The sequence below is a fragment of the Lynx canadensis genome, chromosome B1, assembly GCF_007474595.2.
Source record: "Lynx canadensis isolate LIC74 chromosome B1, mLynCan4.pri.v2, whole genome shotgun sequence".
NCBI classification, from domain to species: Eukaryota; Metazoa; Chordata; class Mammalia; order Carnivora; family Felidae; genus Lynx; species Lynx canadensis.
In genome coordinates, this window is record NC_044306.2 from 123394387 (window position 1) to 123414062 (window position 19676).

The 19676-nt window shown below is 41.7% G+C and overlaps 1 long non-coding RNA gene across 1 annotated transcript; it reads left to right on the forward strand.

Annotated features, from left to right (window-relative positions):
* The first annotated feature begins 140 nt into the window (after positions 1-140).
* On the forward strand, positions 141-19351 carry LOC115511569. The gene is made up of 3 exons (XR_003968104.1): positions 141-220; positions 12635-12645; positions 19341-19351. It is a non-coding gene; the product is annotated as an uncharacterized LOC115511569 (long non-coding RNA).
* Positions 19352-19676: the final 325 nt, after the last annotated feature.

Below are 19676 nucleotides of genomic sequence, written 5' to 3' on the forward strand. Positions count from 1 at the left end.
GCTGTGGTCATCTGCTGCTTGATCGGGGCTGCGGGTTCTGCTTCCAAGGTAGCTCACACACCGGGTAAGATAGTGCTGGTTTCTGGCAGGAGGTCTCGAGTCCTCACGACACGGACCTCCCCATAGGACTGGAGTGTCTTCTCATGACGTGGTAGCTGGTTTCTCCCATAGTGAATGATCCAAGAGAAAGCAAAGTGGAAACTGCAATGTCTTCTGTGAAGTCACACTCTGTTATTTTCATAGTATCCTATGAGTCATACAGCTCAGTTGTGTTGTGGGAGGGGCCTAAATGGGGTCATGAACACCAGGAGGTAAGAACTATTGGGGGTCATCAGGGAGGCTGGTTACTGCAGTCTGTGCCTCGACCCCAGTGATTCATCTCCTTCACACATGCAAAATGCACTTAACCTTTCACAAGGCCCCCGAAGTTTTATCCTCTTACAGCATCTATTCCGAGGCCAGAATCTCACCATCTAAAATCAGGTCTAGGCGGGTGCCCGAGTGGCCTAGTTGGTTAAGCATCTGACTTGGGCTCAGGTCATGATCTTGCGGTCTGTGAGTTCAAGTCCCTTGCAGGGCTGTGTGATGAGAGCTCAGAACCTGGAGCCTGCTTTCGATTCTGTGTCCCCCCCACTCCCTGCCCCTCTGTTGCTCATGCTCTGTCTCCCTCTGTCACAAAAATAATAAGTGTAAAAAATAAATTTTTTTTTAAATCAGGTCTAGGGGCAGATGAAAGTCTTCAGATACAGTCCCTTCGGTATAGAGTTCCAAATACAGTTCAAGTGAAGTTCCTCTTGAACTCAAGGTTATGAATTAAAGAGACAAGTTTCCTGCCCCCTCATGTATCTGGCATTCTGGTGGGACAGGCACAGGATACTGCAGTAGATAATCATGTTCAAAACAAGGAGAAGAGAGGCCACTGCTTCACAGCAATTCTAAGACCCTGTCATGCAGATGTTGGACTCAGGTGGGCTCTCTCCTGGGAGTGATTCTCCATGGCTCTTGGCTCTACACTCTGATCGGTCCTTCCTGTTCCATTGAAGGTAACCAATGTTTTGCAGCTGAGAGATTGTCTCAGCCGCTTTCTGTGTATCAAAGTATGGGAGTCTAAATGCCTCTTTTCATTTTGTATGTTTTCCATCCACTCAGTCCAATCTGGTAGTGTTTCTGTTGATATTAATAAAAAAAAAAAACCCAACTTTGTAGGTCACTTGCAAAAGAGTTGTAGGGGGCGTTCATTCCATTAGACAAAAACTACACCATTACATCTCTTCAAGATAAGCCATTTTCTATCTTGGGCTTTTGTTGAAGTTGCTGAGGGACAATACCCTTAAGTTTCTTAGAGGTCATGAAGTTCTCTGAATGTTCCCTTAGCTTTTTCTTCATCATTAAAATGGGATTTTATAAGTTATGAGGACTCAGCTTCATCTTTAGACAATGTTTTCTTGAAGAGCTCTGGATCTGATCTTTGCCTGGAAGCCATTTTATAATTTTAGCATTTTCTGTCATCTGGAAAATTTCAGAAGCAGAAAGTCTTAATTCCTTTTTGTTTGATAGTCCTTCCTTCAGCTTATCTCCTCTCTCACATGGTGTTTATAAAGCATCAAGAAGAAATCAAGCACACTTTCAACACTCTGCATGGAAATCTCCTTAGCTAGATCACTTAGTTCATTAGATATATTTTCTTTTTTTTTTTTTGATATTTGTTTGCATGTGACAGTGTTGCTACATTTCCTGTCATATCAAACAGGAATCTCTTATCTTCTAGTTTCCAATATTATTTTCCAGATTTCCCTCCAAGCTGTCACCAGTAGCATCCTTGAAGGTCACCAGGCTTCTACTAACAATGCATTTCATGCTTTCACTCCTCAGAGTCTCGCCCTCATGCTGTTGGGAAGCCACTCCCATGTTTTAGGTTTTTAGTTATGGCTGTGCTACATTTCTGGCACCAAATTCATCATTATTATGAATCCATGTGAAAGTTACTCCAAAATTTAGATATTTAAAACAGTAAATATTTATTAACACACAAATTTCTGTGGGTCAGGAAACCGGGAGCAGATTAGTTTGGTAGTTCTGTTTCAGAGTCTCTCATGAGGTTACACTGAAAGTGTCAGTCAGGATTGCAGTCATCGGAGAACTTGACTGAATGGGAGGGTCTACTTCTTTGGTGACAAACTCAGATACCTGGCCAATTAGTGCTGGTTATTGGCAGAGGACCTCAATTCCTTACCTTGTGGACCTCTCTATAGGAATGCTGGAGTCCTCAGGACTACATGGCTTTTCCTGCAGTGAATAATCCCCAAACAAGCAGGATGGAAGTTATAATGTCTTTTATTCCCTATCTTTGGAAGTCACACTCTATGTCTGGAGTATCTTATTCGTTATTAAGGTCAGCTCTATTCATTGTGGGTGCTGTGCAGGGTCATAAATACCAAAAGGCGACGATCACTGGGGGCCATCTTGGAGGCTGGCCACCACAATGGCAGATAAATAATTATGGCAGGTACCAAAAATAATGTGTTTGAAAGGTCTTTAATAATAGATGAGAGAAAAGACTCAAAACTTTTACTTAAATTAGTATAATCCAAAAGTTAAAAATAACTTTTTATGCTATTGTCTGCGTGTATCTATTGATGCAGAAAAGATAGACCAGATGGAAAACAAAAATGTTAACATTGCTTATTTCCAGGTGAGAGGACTGTGAATTTTAAAGTTTTCTTAAATTTTTTTTTTCGTTTCCAGAATACAACAGTACAGTACAGGTGAATAATTTTATAATTAACAAACATTATTTTTGAGGGCACAATTATAAAAATTAATTTAGATTTGTATTTATTTTCTTTAAGATACAAACAATATTTCCCCTTAGTTTAAAAATTAAAAATTCTGCACCCTTCAAAAAAACTAATGATAGTTTTAAACGGCAGGAACTGTTAACTCCCAATTTGGCAACTGATGACTTATCTCATTAAAAGATAATCATGCTGCCAAATTTTAAATTAATATTTGTACTAGCACAGATGGAATATGTGTGCATGCATACATGAGTGTGTTCAATGAGAGAAGGGGGAAAGAGTCCTTTAAAGATCATTCCTTTGAGTTACTGCTTAGAAAAATATTCTTTGGGTTATTTAATATTGAATACTAATTAACAAATACAAACTTTTATATTTTCTCTTTTATTTGAACACCTGCCTCCACAATTTCTCCTAAAAAGATGAAATTTAAAGATGAAATATGAAACATTCCCATGAGATTGTTTGAAATAGAAAGACAAAGCAAAGTTTAATCAAACTGGATATGAAACTTCCAAAAATATACCAGGCTTGAGATCCTTTGACATTCTTCCTGAAAATTAAGGCAGGAGTTCTTTTCTTTCCTTTGTATGTGAGGACAGTCCATGTTCCTAAACTCCTTTAATACATAGCTCAGGATCTTGGAAGTTGTTCCTAACTACCTCTCTATCTACTCAGATCAGAACCACTGGGAATGTTCAATTACGCAGTTTCATTGCACAAAGTTGCCCACTGAGGGCTCCTGGGGTTGAAATTCCAGCTCAACACATACATGTCCAAGCATCCACCCTGAGGGGAAACCTGGTTTCCCCCACCTTCCTATTTCACAAAATGTTTGTAGATGGGCTAGAGTGAATTGTATCACTCCTTTGTATTATGAACAGACATTGTATTATGAACAGACATTTTGTCTGTTCTTGTGAATTTCCACTTGTTACTTTGTAATTATTGCAAAGGCATGTCTCTGTTGTGCATTTTGCTTCCCCTTGTAAGTTGAGGTCAATGACCATGTTCTCTATTTCTTTTATTCCTCTGGTTGGCTACTAACATAACAAACGGCAAACTTTAAGCATGATAAATAGGCATTTAAATAAAACAAATGTTAGACACCAGGAATTAAAGCCTTTAAAATGTTTACACTCTTGTACTTTATGTTATTGTTGTGTTTTTTTTTTTTTGTTTTTTTTTTTAATTTTTTTTTTCAAATTTTATTTATTTTTGGGACAGAGAGAGACAGAGCATGAACGGGGGAGGGGCAGAGAGAGAGGGAGACACAGAATCGGAAACAGGCTCCAGGCTCTGAGCCATCAGCCCAGAGCCCGACGTGGGGCTCGAACTCACGGACCGCGAGATCGTGACCTGGCTGAAGTCGGACGCTTAACCGACTGCGCCACCCAGGCGCCCCTATGTTATTGTTGTTTTATATTCTACATTACACAGATTAACCCCAAATGCAAATGCTTTTATTTTTTTTATTTTAAAGAGTCACTTAGGGGCACCTGGGTGGCTCAGTCAGTTAAGCGTCTGACTTCAGCTCAGGTCATGATCTCACAGTATGTGAGTTGGAGCCCTGTGTTGGGCTCTGTGATGACAGCTCACAGCCTGGAGCCCGCTTTGGATTCTGTGACTCCCTTTCTCTCTGCTCCTCCCCTGCTCATGCTCTATCTCTCTCTCCTTCAAAAATAAATAAACATTCAAAAAAAATTTTTTTACAAATAAATAAAAACATAGTCATTTATGTTTTCATGTAATAAAATGGGAAAAAATCATAGCCTTTTATATATACTAGCTTATATACATTTCTGGTGCTCCTCATTACTTCCTATAGATCTGAGTTTCTATCTAATATTATTTCTTTTTTTTAAGTTTATTCATTTATTTTGAGAGAGAGAGAGAGAGCGAGAGAGAGCGAGCATGAGTGAGAGGAAGGACAGAGAGAGAAAAAGACAATCCCAAGCAGGTTCCGCGCTGTCAGAGTAGAGCCCGATGTGGGGCTGGAACTCAGGAATCGTGAGATCATGACCTGAGCAGAAACCAACAGTCAGACACCTAACCGATTGAGCCACCCAGGTGCCTCTATCTGATATCATTTCTATTTAGCCTGAAGAATTCCCCCTGGCATGTCATGTAGTGGTTTTCTTGGTAGTTTTACTCAACTTTCATATACTTGACAATATCTATTTCATGTTTATTTTGGGGGTGTATTTTAGCTCTCTATATAATTTAAGATTGACACCCCTTGCCCCATCTCCCTTGGCCAGCACTTTAAAGATGTCTGTTATCTTCTGGCCTCCATTGTTTCTGATGAGAATTCAGATAGCATTCTTTTTTTTTTTTTTTAATTTTTAAATGTTTTATTTATTTTTGAGAGAGGGGGAGAGACAGAGTGTGAGCAGGGGAGGGACAGAGAGAGAAGAAGACACAGAATATGAAGCAGGCTCCAGGGTCTGAGCTGTCAGCACAGAGCCCGAGGCAAGGCTTGAACCCATGAACCATGAGATCGTGACTTGAGTGGAAGTCAGACGCTTAACTGACTGAGCTACCCAGGCACCTCAAGAAGTCACATGTCATTCTTACAGTTGTTCCTCTCTAACTTCATTTTTTTTTAATGTTTAATTTTCAGGCAGTTTAATTATAGTGTACTTACAAGTGGATTTCTTTGTATTTATTGTACTTTTGATTTGCTGATCTTCTTGTTTTGTAAGTTCACTTTTTTATAAAATGAGAGAACTATTTGGCTCTTATTTCTTGTAATATTTTTTCTACTGTAAGCTCCTTGTCCTCTTCATTTGAGATTTCAACCACATGTATGTTAGACCACTTGACATTGTTTTATCAATCATTGAGGTGCCCTTTATTCTTTATAATTCCCCCCCCCCCATTTTGTTACTCAGTTGGGATCATCTCTATTGAATTGTCTTCAAATTCACTGACCCTTTTTTTTCTGTAACATCTATCACTGTTAAACACGTCCAGTGAAATTTTCATTTCAGAGGTTTTATTTTTAAGTTCTAGAATTTCCATTTGTTTTCTTTTTTGTATTTTCATTGCTCTGCTGAGACTCCCATCTGTTTATTCATTACGTATAACTCTTCATTTAATTCTTAAACATATTGATTGTTTTAAAGTTCTGTGATAAGTCCAACATTTGGGTCCTCTTGAGATCTGTTTTTATTGGCTATCTTTTCTCTTTATCATAGGTCATATTTTCTTACTTTTTGGTATGTCTAAAATTTTTATATTGTACACTAAACATTATGGATGTTGCTTTGTAGGGAGTTTAAATTATTTGCTTTTGAAATGATTTGAGTTTTGTTGTGGCAGGTAGGTTAATTATTGGAAGATCCTCTTAGTCGTTTTGAACTTGATTTTAGGCTTTATTAAGGTGTGTCTGCTTTGATATTTCCTTATTCCCAAGGCATAGCCTTTTCTCTAGCACATACAGTAATTATTCCTAAAATGTGGCCTTTTTGGGGTCTCATTGAAATTCCCAAGGTGCTAATATGTTTCCCTCTTCTTGGGCTGGACTAGGATTCCAATGTCTTCCAGCACTGTATACCCATGGTAACCCTCTTCAGCTTAGTCCCCGGGAGCCACTCAAGTCTCATGCTGCCCATGCACAATTAAGAACCTAAGGAGATTGCCTGTGTAGACTTTCATGCCCCAACTTCTGTGCAGCTCCCTCCTCTCTGGTACCCTGCCTGATGAATTCCAACCACATTGGCAGCTCTGTACTCTTACTTCTGCCTCCTCAGCACCACAAACCCACTTCTTTTCTCTTGGTCACCATCATTCTTGCACTTGGGTTTGAAATACCTATAGGCAAAAACAGAGGTGAAAATAATGCTAACTTTTAATGTGTTCCCTTACCTCATGGATCTCGTTTCTTTGCTGCCTCTTTCTCCCTGCCTGTTAAGAGTTGCATCATATATTTTGTCCAGTTTTATGGTTATTTACAGTGGGAAGATAAGTTTAATATCAGTTATTCCACCATGACCAAAAGCAGAAGTCATCCAAGTGTAGAATAAAAGCTATAAGAATGCTATTGTATTATTTATTGAATGAATAGGTTATGTAGACCTGAAGTTCATATTTAAAAAAAAACAATATATATAGTTCTCTGGAAGGAACAAGAAATTATGTGGCAAGAATAGATGATTCCATTAAGTGTGTCAAGCCTCTTTCTGCCATATTTTGAACAAAGTGGAGGAAGAAGGCAGCAGTAATTTTCCAGTCATCTCTGTCAAGGTGAGCTGTACTGTAAAAAAACCCTTCACAAAGAAAAAAAATCATGCATCCTGTGATCCTTATATTTCTTCTGTCATAAATAATCTCCTCCAAACTCATTTTACTCTGAAAAGTAGAATGTGTGGTACAAGTAGACTTTATATCAGAAGATCCTGGTTCAAGTCACTGTTTTGCCACTTACTGTGACCTTCAGCTATCCTCTGAGTCTTAGTTTGTATGACTGGAGAAAGATGTACGATGGAGAAAATAATATCTTCCCCATCGATGACACAGGGTATTCCCGATGCTTAAAGGTATGTGAAAAATCATTCTGAAGATTTATATTTCAGACTCTCTATGCTAAATTTAAAAATTGAGTTTGTGGGGGCGCCTGGGTGGCGCAGTCGGTTAAGCGTCCGACTTCAGCCAGGTCACGATCTCGCGGTCCGTGAGTTCGAGCCCCGCGTCGGGCTCTGGGCTGATGATGGCCCAGAGCCTGGAGCCTGCTTCTGATTCTGTGTCTCCCTCTCTCTTTGCCCCTCCCCCGTTCATGCTCTGTCTCTCTCTGTCCCAAAAATAAATAAACGTTGAAAAAAAAAATTGAGTTTGTGATAATACTTATCAGGTTTGTTATAAGGATCAAATGACTTATAAAAGAAGCATAAAAGAGGGCCTGGCATATAGTGAATACTGAATAAATTATTATTTGTATCAGGTTAGCTATTACTTTGTAACAAGTCATACCACATACTTCAAACAATTGTTTCTCAGAAGGCTACAGGCAATCTGGCAGTTCTTCTGATCAGAGACAGGCTCATCTAGGCTCCCTCACATGTGTGGGGGGTCACCTGGTTTTCATCTAATTGATGATGGCCTCAGCTATCATGATGGGTCATTGTTGGGTCTACTACGTGAGTTTTATCCATCAGCAGACTAGTTTTCCTGACGATGATGGAGCAAGAGATGAGGTGGAAACATGTGAGAATTTTCTGAATCCCCTGCTTGCATCCACGTTGCTACAACTCTGTCGACCAAAGCAAGTCACATAACGAAGCAGAAAGTCAGGGTCTGGAAGGTACTACCAAAAAAGCACAGATATAGGAAGGCATGAAAGATTGATCCATTAGTGCAACATTACCCTTGATTATCATTCTTATTTTCATTTAATTCTGCAAACAACTCACCAGTAAGTTAGAGTAATAACCTTCTTCCACATCTACTTACTCTTAGGATATGTCGGTCATCTTAGAGCCAAACAATCTAGGAATGGCAGACTGTTCATTCTATTTTTTTTCAAATTGGGTCTCATAATAAGGGATACACATCGTAGCTCAGCAAGGAGTGAAGCAAGTGCGTTTTATTTTCTCTCCACCACCTCCATTCTCCACCTGACTCTCATTAGCAAGAGACAACTGCAGAATAATTTAGTATTACTGGAATATTTTGGATATTTTCCTTCATTGTGTATCTAGAGCATTCCGTTAACTACTCCGCTACATAGTTGTGTGTTTTTTGTTTTGTTTTGTTTTGTTTTGTTTTGCAGGCAGTAGGAGATTGAGAAAATTTCAAGAACAAGAGCATGATAGGGGAATCACAAGAAATGTATACCAGAATATAGGGAGTAAGTAGAGATTAGCAAGAGATAAAAATGTTAAGAAGGACTTGGTAGCCCATTATAACATGTTTGTGAACTCATATGGAATGTGAAAAAAAAAATTGGGTTCAAATTTTTCAGTATTGTTTTATTTTTCCCCACTGCTCTCCTTTTGAGTAAAATGTACCGGCAGAATAGGAGGGGACATTTCTTTTTATTTCAGCTACTGTTTGCCTTTACATCTTCTGTTACTAAAGTTGAGCTCATTGCTACAGAAACAGATGGAAGGAAAGTTTCGAAAGAGATGAGATTTAAAAACCACGAACCTGTTAGGAAGTAGCCTTATTTCCTCATTCCCATGGAAACAAAAATTTGTTGGGAAATGCAGACACGACAGAAATCCGCGACTCTTCTGTTTCTGCTGCCCTCTGTCTGTATCCAAGGAAATGGACTTCAGGTCCTGCCTCCATTCGATAAAGGGGACATACCTCACCACTTAGTTTCCATGCCTTTCTTCCCCGCCATTCATTTACTGATCTTGATATTACACCACACCATGTGAATTCCTTTTCACCTTGGAATCTTTGATTGTCCTTAGAATCAGAGAATGTTGTACCTGGAAAGTCCACAGAAATCATCTCGCCCGAACCAATTACATAACACATGAGAAAACAGAAGCCTGGAGAAGGGATGTCGAGGTAAAGATAGGATAGAGTTCAGGCTTGTGGCTCCTAGCCCATGATGTGTCATGTCAACTTTGCTTTCTTCCTGTAGTATGTCCATTTCCCAAAAAAACAGATGTCTCACCAGCTCTCTAGGACACTAACATCATGCTGGCCCTCCATTCCTAGTCTGCACTCCCAGGCTCAATGTGCCACAACCCCTGTTTACTCCTTCAGTCACAAACAACCCTTCTAGCATAAACTATTAATGCCAAGACCTGCGTACCATCCCACAGTTAAATTTAGATGCATCTGACTCTTATTTGGGCCCTAAGTCAGACATGAGCTAGAGCACTCTGTAATAGTACATAATATTTTACCTGTCTGAAAATCCCATTACAAGAATATTGGGCCTTCCTCTCGACAACCTTTCTCTCATTTTTGCTGAATGTTAGTGTGTTTCCATTTATATGAAAATCTCCCAAGTCACATTCAGCAAAGATGTTTTCTCCTCCAGTTAAAAGTGTGACATAAAGTATTATGATTTTCTTGATACTTTTGGAGTTATCCAAAGGTTGTAATTAGTTTTTTAGTGTTTTTTCTTTTTAAAATTTATTTATTTATTTTGAGAGAGACAGAGACAGCACATTTGGGGGAGGGGCAGAGAGAGAGGGAGAGAGAGAGGATCCTAAGCAGGTTCGACACTGCCAGTGCAGAGCCTGATGTGGGGCTCGAACCCACAAAGGCATGAGGTCATGACCCAAGTTAAAACCAAGAGTTGACAGTTTACTGAACCACCCAGGTGCTCCCGATTAGTTTTTAGCTTTTCATGATCAGTTTTTAGGGTGGCCTTAAAATTTTTAAACTTATTTTTTAGGATGTTTCCTGTCACTCTCAGGGAAAGAAACCGCACCAAATACCTGATTTATTAATGACATTGTGCCAAGTAACTTGGAGTTTCTCTCTAGATTAAGGGTTTAGAAGCTTGGCAGGCTTCCAACCCTGTTTTGTTTAGGAACAAACAAATTTCATCATAGAATTAACTGAGAAACTCAGGGGATAGACTAAAAGTGAATTTTTCATTTAGACTCTTTGTTTATGAAAATATAAGCCCATATTCCGATAATTGGGAAGTGTAAGAATCTTAACATGATAGGATTTGGGTTGATTTGGGATCTCACAGAGCCTAACTGACATCATTTCTGGAACCAGTGATCTTTATAGAGCCTTTTAGATATTAATGTAGACAAGGCTGAATGTTTATTGATCTCAGGATATAGCTAGTGGGTTGTTTGGTCTTTAAATATAAATCCTTGATATCAGGTCATTTTTCTTACTTACCTTGTTCTCCTAAACATTCAGGCCCACCCAAGCCTATTTTGGGTGAAGCTAGCCTGTAGTTGTGATGACTCTTAGGGCTCCTACCACATGCAGGAGCCCTGGGTGAGGTCTGAAGTGACAAGAAACCGGTGTCACCTCTCCACTTTAAATAAAGACCACATCAAAAGGGTTAAGGGAGAGCCAAAGCAGACCGTCCTGTAAGCTAGAAAAGGCAGATTGTACCTAGATTACCTTCCACACACACAACTAAACAAGATTTATTCCTTTTGATTTCTAACATTTCTAGAAAACATAAAACTCTGTACTACCCTTTCATCAAGATCAGATTCTATGCAATATGGCAGTCTGCTTTGATCAATGGAGAGCTAGTGAGCAGACACATTACCCATAAATGCCATTGGATGACTAAGGCAACTGAAAGAACCAGGCTCTTTGTAATTAGCTTTGGATCAAATATTGACCAACCTTATTCTTCCATTTATTTATTTGTTCCTTTGTTCAATGAATGAATCATTCATTCAATAAACACTCAGTGAGTGCCTACTTCAGTGATCTTTAGTGAAAGGACCTCAGCTCTCTGAATCACAAACATTTTATAAAGGAGCTGCCAGATTTTGGGCAATGCATTAATTTTATTCTGATACAGATTAGAGTGTTTTATGATTATGGTGATGTCTGAGCAGGTCCTTTAGGACAGTACAGAGGGAGACACAACTTGCTGCAAGGGACAACTAGCACAAGTAAAGTCAATGCCTAAGAGAGACCATTTCCTCGTCAGAGAAGAACTTTGACTTCAGGAGTATATAAAAGAGTGTAATCAGGGATATAAACAATTTTTCTTCAACAGCAATACTGTTCTGAAGGATCATCAAAGGAAGACTGCAATAACTGCAAGGTTTTATAGACACTATAAAAATTGTTATATGTCAGTGGCGCGTGGGTGGCTCAGGTGGTTAAGCGTCCAACTTTGGCGCAGGTCATGATTTCATGGTTTGTGAGTTTGAGCCCTTCATCTGCACTGCGCTGTCACTGCAGATCCTGCTTAGAGTTCTCTCTCTCCCTCTCTCTCTCTCTACCTGTCCCCTACTCATTTTCCCTCTCTCTCAAAATAAATAAATAAGCTTAAAAAATTGTTATATGTCAGGTGTGATTTTGGTAATTTATTGCTGGCTTCTTCACCTCATAGTTTTAAGTCGTACACAGATAATTAAAACAGAACAGTTGATAAAATGCTAGGAGTGGGGAACAGAAGAAATTTCTTTTTAACTAAGTCACAAAGGGCAGGAAGGCAAGTTCAGGGAAGTGATCAAGGTGAGCAAAGGCTGGTCCAGGTGGAGAAAGTAGCAGACAGGTACCATAAATAAGAACCCTCCCTTTCTCCTATTTATTTATGTATTTTTTTAAAATCATCAGTATGGGGCACCTGGGTGGCTCAGTTGGTTAAGTGACAGACCTTGGCTTAGGTCATGGGCTTAGGTCAAGATCTCACGGTTCACAGGTTCGAGCCCTGCATCGGGTTCTGTGCTGACAGCTCAGAGCCTGGAGCCTGCTTCCGATTCTGTGTCTCCTTCTCTCTCCGCCCCTCCCTTGCTTGTGCTCTATCTCTCTCTCTCTCAAAAATAAATACATATCAAAAAAAAAAAAAAAAGAGAAAATCATCAGTATGGATTGACATATTATTTTTAGTAGTTTATCATTGTACTTAATATTTTGGTGCTCCAATTATACTGATTTGGCCAGTGGGACTCCCAAGTTCTTATAACATGCTCCATTTAGTCTTCCATTTTGTGAAAGAATACCATATCTTTGGGTAGAGCAGAGGAACACCAGGTAGAAACTATGCTCTCCAGCCTCCCTTGCAGCTAAGCATGGCCACATGACTAGGTTCCGGCCAGTAGGATGTGAACAAGAGTCATGTGTGCAAGGAGACAAAGTCACTACCCTAGGGATCTCTTTTTGTCAGACATGAGGTTAAGCCCACTTCGACCCCGAGGATGACTGCAATACCCCAGGAGATGGGGAGGTAACAAGGTGTTGGGAACTTGGGTCCTTGAATGATGGTATGAAACAGTGTTGACTTGCCAGCTCTGTGCCACTCACCTCTGGACAGCTTCAGAAGAAAAACTAGTTTCAGGCCCTCTATTTCATTATCTCTTTGTTATATCAATGTCACCCCAAAGTCTAATACAATGCTAAAAGACACAGCGATATGAAGTGGCAGGATGTATGCAGGGAAATCTTGTAACTGGAACATCAAGAAATGGGTTGGGGAGTGGTGGGAGGTGGGGCAGGAAAGGTTGGAAAGGCGAGATTCAGCGCAGCTTTGTGTTCTAGAAAACTGTGGCCAGGTGTGATTTCTCATAACAGAGGAATGATGGGTTGTGTAGAGTCAGCCTTCGTCTTAATAGGCCTGCTGTGAGGTGTCTTCTCTTCTTCATTGTGAGTCCTGCCTCCAAAACAGCTGGCCATGCACTGTCATACGCCATGTGTCTGCTCTTCCTTCTAAGCCCCCAACTTTCCATTTTGTCATTTATCTTCCAGTTGATAGTTTCACCTCATCCCTTGGATTTTCTTTGTGAACCAGCTGTCCTGTCCTGTCAACATCCTGCCTTGTCCCCCCTTTCCTCTCCAGAGAACTCCACTGAATACACCACAGATCCTAGATCACAGTTTGCTGGAGCACTCCAGAAATTTACCACCTTTTTGGCAAATCTGGCAGGTATTCTACTTCTAGGAAAAATTAAAGGAGAATTTTTCTGTCCATATTGAATTTTACTGCTGTGTTGTTAACAAACTCTCCCATACTTACCTTCTTGCGGGCTGTGGTTGACAATTTGGAAAATAATTTGTTCAGAGAAAATAAGGACTTTCAGAAATCCCATTTCCAATAAACAAGAAAGCAGTACTTCCCCCCCCCCCACCCCAGTTTTCTTATCAAACTCTTTAACCACTTCAATTCCAAGGACGCTCTATATACCAATCAGAACTCTTTCGCTTGGTGATATTGAGCGTCAGCTCTCTGTGCTTCCATAAAACTAAGCATTCACTGCAGCTCTATGTAACTGATTGTTAGATCCATCTTCCCTTCCACATTCACTTTCTGCTCTTCTCTACCCTGCTCTGTGCCCTGGGAGTCTGACCTGTGTGGACTGCATCAATAGGTTCCTTCGCCCTCTGGTTTCCAGGTGGATTTGGCCAATGGGAGATCCTGGTGGGAGATCAGAGGGTGCAGAGAAAGTGTGGTCAGGGTGTTTGTTCTACACATCTCCCTCCCTGCTGGGTGGCCAGGGCTTGACCGCAGAGTTGGGTACATCCCTCTACCAGAGGATCCGTCAGATCTGTACCAGGTGTCCATACAACTCTTCTCTGAACTTCAGGTTCTGGCAAATGCTCCCTCCCTTCATTTTTTTCTGACAGTCCTAGCCTTCCCACTACTACTCTTCATGGGGAGCTGTACCTTCCCTTGTTGTTTTCTCTACCTCTGCCCCCCACCTTTGTAGATAGTCCCTTTATTACACTGTCCTCAATATCTAGTTTTGGTGTGCCATCTGTTTCCTACCAGAAAACTGACTGGTACGGTGATTAAGCTGGAATTGTATAAAATGCATCATAACACATAGACACTCAAAGGGGCTAGGGCATCAGGTGTATTCACTTGGTCTAAATGACCTGATTTTTTTTCTTTAATGTTTATATATTTTGTTTTTGAGAGAGAGAGAGAGAGAGAGAGAGAGAGAGAGAGAGCAAGCACAAGCAGGGGATGGGCAGAGAAAGGCAGGGAGACACAGAATCCAAAGCAGGCTCCAGGCTCTGAGCTGTCAGTAGAGAACCAGACGCAGGGCTCAATCTGATGAACTGTGAGATCATGACCTGAGCTAAAGTTGGATGCTTAACTGACTGAGCCACCCAGGCACCCCCTAAATGACCTGATTGTAACCAATGTCCCACCTTCATGTTATATATTTTTAGTCATTTCCTTTTTCTTAAGTTTATTTATTTTATTTTGAGAAAGAGAGAGAGAGTGTGAGCAGGGGAGGGGCAGAGAGAGAGAAAGGGAGAGAGAGAATCCCAAGCAGGTCCACACTGTCCGCATGGAGCCTGATGCAGGACTCCAGCCTTTGAACCATGAGATCACAACCTGAGATGAAATCAAGAGTCAGATGCTTAACCAACTGAGTCACCCAGGTGCCCCATAAGTTTTCATTTCTTTAAGATGTTTATTTATTTTTGAGAGAGAGAGAGAGAGCCCGAGTAGGGGAGGAGCAGAGACAGAGGGGGACAGATGATCAGAAGTAGGCTCCATGGCTGACAGCAGCGAGCCCCATACGGGTCTGGAAGTCATGAATGCTGAGATCATGACCTAAGCTGAAGTCCAATGCTCAACTGACTGATCCACCTAGGTGCCCCTAATTTTAGTCATTTCTTTAGGTCAGAGAACTGGTTTGTCCATCTTAACATGGGCTTGGTACTGGAATGAGTGCTTCTACAGGCAGAGGGAGCAAATGTCTCTTCCCTACAGGGTGCTTTTCTTCCCCCCCACCCCCCAGGAACTTTGCCAGGCCTCCACCCCCTTCCCACCTCTTTCCCTCTCTATCTCCATCTTTGTCTCTCTCTCTCTCTCTCTCTCTCTCTCTCTCTGTCATCTGTATGTGTATAGACACATACATATGTGTGTATGAATATAAAATTCTGTTTTCTGAATGAATTGAAGGTAATTTACATTATGGCACTTTACCTTTAAATACTTCAGTGCATATTTCCTAAGAATAGAATATTCTCTTACATAACCACAGTACAGTTATCAACTTCATAACTTTACATTGATATAATATTTTTATCTAATCTGGCATCCAGTTTCCAATTTTGTCAGTTGATCTAATCATGTTCTTCTTAGCGCCTCATCCACACAGGATTCTGTCTAGGGTCGGATATTGCATTTAGTTGCATGCTCTTTTAATTTCCTTTAATCTGAAACGCTTCCACAGCCTTTTGTATGACATTGACATTTTGAAAAGTAGAGTCCCACCCTCCCACACATGCACCTTTCTTTTTAAAAATAGAACAGTCCTCATTTTGTGTTTGTCTGATGTTTCTTCACGATTAGATTGGGGTTATACATTTCCAGCCATAATGCTGAACTGGTAAGCTTGCGTCCTTGGCGGGGCACCGTATCGAGAGGCACACAATGTTCTCTGGTGAAAGTAATTCTGATCCCTGTGGAATAACTCTTAGGTTTTATTTTCTCCCCTGAACTAATAAGCAGTCTGTGGGGGAGACACTTTAAGGCACGTGAGTGTCCTACTCCTCACCAAAATCTCCCCCTGGATTCAGCATCCATTGGTATTTCTTGTTGACCTAATTTTCACTCCGTGGCTGCAAAATGATTTTCCTCCCCAGCATTCCCTGGGCATCAGTCATTTGCTCCTTTGTATTCTACTGTAAGCAGAATAATCTTCTCCTCTATTTACTTATATATTCTTAAAATATCATTGATATGGATGGATGTACTCCCATTTTTCAATAGTTTAGTATCATACTTAATATTTGGTGCTCCAATTGTATGCAGTTTAGCCAATGGGATGCCTTTGAGCTGTCTCCCCAGGCCATTATATGTCACGTGCACTTTTTTCTTACTTAATACCATGTTCCAGGCTCATCTTACATCTCCCCTGCCCTAGACTTGGAACCAGCCATTTTTCTGAGTGGTCCTGGTCCCCCCCTTTTTAAAAAACTTTTTTTGTGTGTGTTTATTTATTTCTGAGAGAGAGAGAGAGAGAGAGAGAGAGAGAGAATGGGGGAGGGGCAGAGAAAGAGGGAGACCCAGAATCTGAAGCAGGCTCCAGGCTCTGAGCTGTCGGTACAGAGCCCTATGTGGGGCTTGAACTTGTGAACTGCGACATCATGACCTGAGCTGAAGTTGGATGCTTCACTGACTGAGCCACCCAGGCACCCCTTTCCTGGACCCTTTTTGTGGGCAATGTCAGAAAGCACTGTCTGGGTACTGACCATAACAAGCTATAGAAATGATCCCTGGAAGGATAGTCTTACCTGGGCACTAACTGAACTCATTGCTGCTTCTGGGATGTCTGCTTCTTGGAGCTTTTAGCAGGCGGAACTAGGAAACATAGGCATTTATGTGCACGTACTCATATGCATACACACACATCAACTTCATACACAGGCATATAAACATGTATATACGTACACATGTAACATTTTAGAAATCCTCAGTTTGCGCAGTCCCCCCGCCTGAGTTGGCGATTCCCAGACATTCTCAGAGTCCTTTCTTGCCCTGCCATTCTATTTTTGCATGACTCTTCTTGCACAGTGAGAACCCTGCAAAATCAGCACATTTATTCTTTTGCTCAATTCTATATTGCATCTAAAATATTTTCCAAATTGTTCCACCCATACCACTAAATTTAACAAATCTACCATATTTGTTAGGGCTCTCCAAAGAAACAGAACAAATAGGATGTGGGGTGAGACAAGAGAGAAAGGGAGAAAGGGAGAGACTTACTTAAAGTAGCTGGCACATGGGGAGCCTGGGTGGTTCGGTTGGTGAAGCATCTGACTCTTGATTTTGGCTCAGGTCTTAATTGATCTCATGGTTTGTAGGTTTGAGCCCTGCATGGGGCTCTGTGCTGGTGGTATGGAGCCTGCTTGGGATTCTCTCTCTCCCCCCCCCCGCCCCTTCCATGCCTCTCTCTCTCAAAATAAATAAATAAACTTAATAAAAAAAGTAGTTGGCACATAAGATTGTGGAACATGCAAATTCAAAATATGCAGGAAAGAAAGAAAGAAAGAAAGAAAGAAAGAAAGAAAGAAAGAAAGAAAATGAAGGAAAGAAAGAAAATGAAGGAAAGAAAGAAAATGAAGGAAAGAAAGAAAGAAAGAAAAAAAGAAAAAGAGAGAGGGGTGCCTGGGTGGCTCAGCCGGTTGAGCGTCCAACTTTGGCTCAGGTCATGATCTCACGGTTCATGGGTTTGAGCCCCACATCTGGCTCTGTGCTGATAGCTCAGAGCCTGGAGCCTGCTTGGGGTTCTGTGTCTCCCTCTCTCTGCCCCTTCCCCATTCATGCTCTCTCTTTCTCTCTCTCACAAAAATAAATAAACATTAAAAAAAATTCAAAATATGCAGGACAAGCCAACAGGCTAGAGACTCAAGGAAATGCTGACGTTGCAGCTTGAATCAGAATTCCTTCCTCTTTGGAGGACTTCAGTCTTTTTCTCTTAAGTCCTTCAGCTGATTGGGTGAAGCCCACCCACATTAGGGAGGCTCATTTGCTTTACTCAAAAATGTATGGATTGAAATGTTAATCTCATGTAAAAAACACCTTCACAATGACATCTAGACTGATGTTTGACCACATCTCTGGGTACTATGGCCTAGGTACGTTGACACAGAAATGGAACCATCATGTTTACTAAGAAAAAGAAAACTCTTTTCACAAAGGTATCTCAAAGAGAAGCTTGGTATATGACATAGAGGAATTGGGAGCGCCCCTATTTAAAGTGTGAGGGAAGAACCCCCCCCCCCCCCACCGTTTTCCTGGCCTCGCTTGCCCTGGATCCCCTAGAGCTCTGTGCAGCCCAGATTGAAAACTACTGCTTTAGCCCAAAGGAATCTGTAATGAGGGAATTGAAGGCAGGATCACTGGGGAAGGAATCCCTTTGGGACAAGGGGACAGGGAAGAGGCCTTTTGGGTCCCTCAAGTCACACCTCATCTATGCCTCCCCACTGTGAGACAACTCTCATCCACAACTCTGTTTCTTTGCTTCTTTTCCCTTGTTAGGAGCCACACCGAACAAGCTCTTTTCAAATTCTCCTCTCCCCCACCAACCCCTCCCCCCACCAACCCCTCACCCACCTCCCACCATTGTACACTTCCTCTTAGCCGTATAAGGCAAAGTAATACTATTGAATTTTTTTTCTTCTTAAGTCCAGCGGATGGAGAGTCGCTGCTGATATGAGGGATTCCCTAGGAAATTTTGTTATCTGAAAGTACATGGTTATGGTACTCCTCAGATAAATGTTTCTCTCTTGGGTCAGGAAAAGTATTCCAGATAACCATGCCTCCCACAGCCCAGATCTTGTGCTTATCTGTTTTGTGTGACTGTGTTCATTTTGCTTCAGAAGCATTTTATTCTGCTGAGACAGTGGGGAGCAGCTGTTTGATCCTTGGCCGAAGATAACCCTGGAAAGGTTCTATCTTACATGCTGGGAAATCAGAGTGAAATGGCCATTCACAGAATCCTTGAGAGAGAGGAAGGTCTTGGTTCCAGCCTAAAAGATGCCATCGAGTGCCACGCACACACCCACTCACCGGGCAAGATTCTTAAATGCACGGTGTGTGAAGGGGCTTGTTGGATCTCGTGGGGGAAACACGTGCTTCATCCCCTGTACGTCCATGGTCACTGTATAGGGCTCATGGTCATAACCCAGGCTGCAGCTGTCCCGTATCTGAGGCGGGAGAGTGGCTTGTGCTGGGCAGTCTGTGCCAGGGCATTCCTCAGGGCCCTGGAACACTGCAGGCATGTCTGCCTTTGTCACAGGCAGTGACGTGCTTGGGGAAAAAGAGGGGCAGAAATGGAGGAGAGAAGAGAGCTAAGGAGAGCTCCACCAGCTGCGGAGAAGGTGAGGGGGGAGGGGTCGATGGTAGAACGCATTTCCCAGGCGCATGCCCCTCTGTTCACTCCCCTGAGGAGCAGCAGGTAGAGCAACGTCTGCAATCCAGATTCAGGACATCTCTTCCCCGATTGACATTCTTCAGGATAAGGTCCAAACTTGCTTCTAGTCCATGCTGTCCAGCCCAATTCTGGGGACCTTTCCAGTCCCTTCTATACACATAAATGATACGTGTCTGCCACATCAGACTGCCCTCTGTTCCCCAGGCAAACTCTCTTCCCTTGCGATGTCACGGCTTTGTGTTGTGCCTTCACCTCCTGTCACGTCCTTCCGTGTTCTCATCTGCCAGATGTCTCTTCTCCACGGCCCAGTTCAGACCTCACCTGTTCTGCAGCACCCTCCCTGACTTCCTTGCCCTAATCTTCT